Genomic DNA, 5,309 nt, shown 5'->3' on the forward strand with positions numbered 1-5,309 from the left:
ACCTTAACGATCTCATGGGCCCTGGGATCATTCCTGTCTTGGAGGTATTATGAAATCATTGGCATAACAATCAGATTGGGCAGCTCTGTTGATCCAGTTCACACACAAGAATCTAGGCAGACCTATCAGTCGTTGTCGTCATTAGATGTCATCGGTCAACTGTGGCCACGCGCAGACTGCAAATGGCCCGAGGCCTTTGCAAATGCCACAATGACACGGAAGGTTCCGTTCACGAGTGGGACTTTGGAACCCCTAGAGTCGTTCAGAGGCAGTGCGTGTCAGTGCAGACTTTTCTCTAGACGAATTCTCTTTTCCAGGTAAGCATGGCCTGCCAGGCCAACTCTGATGTTCACACACAAACACCTGGATGCCACAGGCCTGGGCACTGCTTCGTTTGGCTGTACACAGAATTGCTATGAATGGGAAGTGACTTGATGGTCCCGAACAAAAATGTGAGTTGGAATCCTAATTCCTATACCTGTGGAAGTAATTTCATTTGGAATACTCTTTCTTTATTATGTTCTACCTATAGAGTATGTCTTAAACCTAATGACTCTTGAAATATATGAAAAGCTTCTAAGCCCTCCTAAGAAGCAAGTACAAAGGGGAGAGAGATAGATGGCATGGGGAGATGATCAAGGCACAGAAGAACACAAAGACCAAGAAGCAGAGACGAAGATTTTACTCCAGAAGCGACACAGAGACCCTTTCCCCGAGAGAGAGAGAGAGAGAGAGAGAGAGAAGGTGCCCGGAATTCAGCCTTCTAGCTCTCTGAAATAGAGAAAAGAAATTTCTATTAGCGAATGGCACTTACTTAGAATATTCATGCAATGGAGACATCCAGAAACTAAGACATACGAAGTTACTTTTTTTATGTTAGTGAGACCAGTCAGAAAGACAGCATTCACATATATGTGAGATAGTGTGTCAGAGAGCCGCTTATCTGAGGCTCTGTACCTGGATTGGAAACCGTGGTTACTTCTCTGTGTCAGAGAATGCCTCATTACCACTGTTATTTCAAACAGTCTATGATTTTAGAGGACACCGTGTCTCGATGTACTATAGCCTTTGTATTGTCAAGCCTGGGTTTAAGGTTGTGAACAAAAGGTGAACACACACACACACACACATACACACATACACACACACATACGCAGGCAATGCATGGAAAACACTTGACTCGAATTGAGAAGAGACAAAGCAAGGTCAACTTCTACCTTGGGCACCCATGTCCCATGTACTGAGTTGTCGCTCATAGGGAGAGAGTTTTCCCGATAGGGAGAAGAAATGGGGAGAAAGTCCCAATTCCTAGCCTCAGTGTCGATGGCCTGAGGTTTCCGAGGAGGCTATCCTGATGGGGCCTGGAGGGTCCGTGGTCCACTGGTTTCTCACTTTCCCAAACTAGGAAAAGCAGGTTCTATAGCTCACAGTTTTAATGGACACTCGCACTGGGATTGCTTCGTAAGGATAACAGCACAGTGAGAGATATGGAAGGAAGGCCTGTGGGGCAGGAGGGAGCAACAAGCCACCTGGAGCTGCAGGTGGCTGGAGGCTGTCCTGAGTCGACAGTCCCATTCTAGCAGAATTTCCAGAATCCAGTTGAAACGACCATCCCAAGGTCCTCCTGCTGTGTCTCACTTGGTGTGATCTTTACTTTCCCAGTCAGCAATGACACCAGGTCACCCCGTTTTCCCAGTGAGGCTTCCGGAGTCTTGAGTGGTTCCTGCGATTTACGGTGTGGTGTGGGTGGGATGTCGTGTCCTTTGGCCGTGTGGTTCTTACTTCCAGGAACCTTTTGATGAGACGACCAAAGGGTTGAGGGAATTCAGTGGCCCGACCAGCTGGAAGGATATTGTCTGAGCTGACCGGTGCTCCTGTAACAAAAACACCACCAATGATAGCTTGAGGGGACAAGAGAGAGGGAGAGAGAGAAAGAAAAGAAAGAAAGAAATATATTGTCTCCGTTTGGGATGCTGGAAGTCCAAATCAGGTCACCAGCCCTGGGAGCGGGGTGTCCTGGTTAGCATTCCTTGGCCTGTAGGAAACTCCCTCACATGACCCCCCACCACTGTGTCGATTTCTCGTTGCTACTCCCAGGAATAATTACGACTCCTTTAGTGACCTTCTATAACAGACTCCCTTCTGTCCTTGGACTTGACACTGGCTGAGATCTACCTCCTCTTCCCCCTCTCTGAAATGTACATTTGAATTTATTTTCAAACGTCATAACTGGCAGGCATATTTCAGCATGTATCTCCATAAGATGAGTTCATTCCCCTAAATAACCAGAGAGTACTAGGACCATACACAAAATCGAACATGAATGCAATACTCTTATCTATAACACACAAGATCTCTTTGGTTCAAAGCAAACGTGTCGGCCTGAAGTCTAACATATGACTGACCCAACTGTGGTGTTTTCACCGAGAGAGTGAACAGAAGACATTCAATAAGATGGATTGACACAGTGGCTGCAGTAATGGGCTCACACGGGTGTGATTGTGAGGATGGCATAGGACTGGGCAATGTTCTATTCTGTTGCACATAGGGTCACTATAAGTGGAACTAAGTCCACTATAAGTGGACATAGGGTCACTATAAGTGGAACTAAGTCAACAGCACTTACTAACAACACAATCATATTCAGGTTTCCCGACTGGACAGCCAATTGGAATACCCTTTATATTTGTTTCTTCTCCGCCCAAGAATCCAACCAAGGGTTCACATCGCATTTGGTTTGGTGTGAAACGGGTGATGTTGTTATGTCAGGTACCGTCAAGTCGATTCCAAGTCACAGTGACCCTCTCTGCTATAGAAGACGACATCACCTAGTCTTGCACCAGCCTCACAATTGTTCTTCTGTCTGAGTCCATTGTTACAGCCCCTGTGTCAATTCACCTTGTCAAAGCTCTTCCTCTTTTTTGATGCCTCTCTATTTACCAAGCAAGATGACCTTTTTCAGGGACTGGCCGCTCCTGATAATATGTCCAAACTTCATGAGATGAAATCTCTCCATTCTCACTTCTTAGGAATATTCTGGCTGTATTCTCCCAAGACGGATTTGTTTATTCTTTTGGAAGTCCATGGTATTTCCAAGATTCTTCACCAGCACCGTAATTCAAATGTGTCAATTCTTCCTTGGTCTTCCTCTATCAATGTCCAACTTTCACATGCAGATGAGGCAATTGTCAGTACTATGGCTTGGATCAGTAGCACCCTAGTCTTCAAATTACCATTTTTGATGTTCAATATTTTAAAGATGTATTGTGCAGCAGATTTACCCAATGCAATGTGTCAATGTGTCATTTCCTGACTGCTGCTTCCATGAGCATGGATTGTGGATCTGAGCAAGACGAAAGCCTTGACAACGTCCATCTTTTCTCTATCATGATGTTACGCATTGGTCCAGTTGTGAGGATTTCGGTTTTCTTTACATTAAGTTGTAATCCAGACTGAAGGCTGCAACCCTTGATCTTCATCAGCAAGTGCTCCAAGTCCTCCTCACTTTCAGCGAGCAAAGTTGTGTCATCTGCATTTCACGAGCCTGATGCCACATTCTTCTTTATATACTCCAACTTCTCAGCCTCCAGGTTGAATAAGTATGATGAATAGAGACAACCCTGAAATGGTTCCAGGATTTTAAACCATGTAATATTCCCTTATTCTTTTCACATTCTTGCCCATGTACAGATTCTTCGTGACCACAATGAAGTGTTCTGGAATTTGCATTCTTCTCACTCACAGCTATCCATAGTTTGTTATGGTCCACACAGTCAAATAGCTTTGCATATGAAACACAAGTATACATCTTTCTAGTATTCTCTTTTTTTAGTCAAGATTTATCTGACATCAGCAATGATATCCCTTCTAATTTCTCCTCTGACTCCAGCCTGAATTTCTGGCTGCTCCCTGCCAATGTACTGCTGCAAATTTTATTGAGTGATCTTCAAAAACATTTTATTTGCATGTGATATCAATGCCATAGTTCTATAATTTGTGCATTCGGTTTAGTTATCTCTCTTTGAAATGGTCACACATATGGATTTCTTCTGGTCACTTGGCTAGACAGCCCTCTTCTAAATATCCTGCCATTGATGAATGAGCGCTTCCAGTATTTCATCAGCTTGTTGAAGCATTTCAATAGGTATTCTGTCAATTCTTAGAGTCTCATTTTGGCTAATGCCTTGAGTGCAGCTTGAATGTATTACTCCAGCACTATCAGTTCTTGATCATATGCTATCTCTTGAAATGGTGGAGTGTCAACTCGTTCTTTTTGGTACAGCGACTGTGTAGTCTTGCGATACTTCCTGCAATATCTAATATGGTGCCCATAGAATCTGTCAATATTGCAGGCTTGAATTTTTTCTTCAATTCTTTCATTTTCAGATATTCTGAGTGTGTTCGTCTCTCTTGTTTTTTAACCCCAGGTCTTCGCACATTTCATTCTAGTACTTTAGCTGTTGTATGGAATTTTCCGTTCAGCTCTTTTATTTCATAGTGTCTTCCATTTACTTTAGCTCATCTATGATCAGCAGCGGGTTTCAGAATCTTCTGACACCAGGTTGATCTTTTCTTTCTTTCCTGTCTCTTTAATAGCTTTTTGCTTCCTTCATGTGTGATGTTCTTGTCATCCCACAGCTTATCAGGTCTTCTGTCATTAGTGTTCTCTGTGCCAAAATGTTGTTGTGATGTTCTTGAAACTCATGTGGGATATACTCAAGGTCATATTTTTGCTCTGTGGACTCAAGTGTCTGCAGCTTCAATGTGAACTTGAATATGAGCAATAATAGTCTGTTCCACAGTTGGCCCTGACCTTGCTTAAGCCGCTGATAATGAGCTTCTTCAGCTCCTCTCTCCCCAAATATAATCAATTTGAAATCAATTACATATTTCCATATAAAGAAGTCCACTTGTATTGGTGTTTTCTTGAAAAAAATTTTGCAATGAAGAAGTCGTTGTTCTTGCTAAACTCCATTGTACAATCTCTAACTGTGTTTCTATCACAAAAGCCATATTTTCCAACTACTGTTCTTTCTACTTTGTTTCCAATTTTCACCTTCCAATCACCAATAATTATCAATGCATCTTGATTACATGTTTGATCAATTTCCAACGGAAGACATTGGCAAAATTCTTCCATTTTTTAAATCATTTGCATTAGTGGTTGGTGCATAGATTTGAATAATAGTTGTATTGACTGGAATTGCTTGCATTGGGATAGAGATTATCCTATCACAGATAGCATTGGACTTCAAGACAGATCTTGAAATGTCCTTTATGATGATGCATGTGGCATCATTCCTCTTGAG

Source organism: Echinops telfairi, unplaced genomic scaffold (genome assembly GCF_000313985.2).
Source record: "Echinops telfairi isolate 266 unplaced genomic scaffold, ASM31398v2 ScPeMD7_2010;HRSCAF=2546, whole genome shotgun sequence".
Lineage (NCBI taxonomy): Eukaryota > Metazoa > Chordata > Mammalia > Afrosoricida > Tenrecidae > Echinops > Echinops telfairi.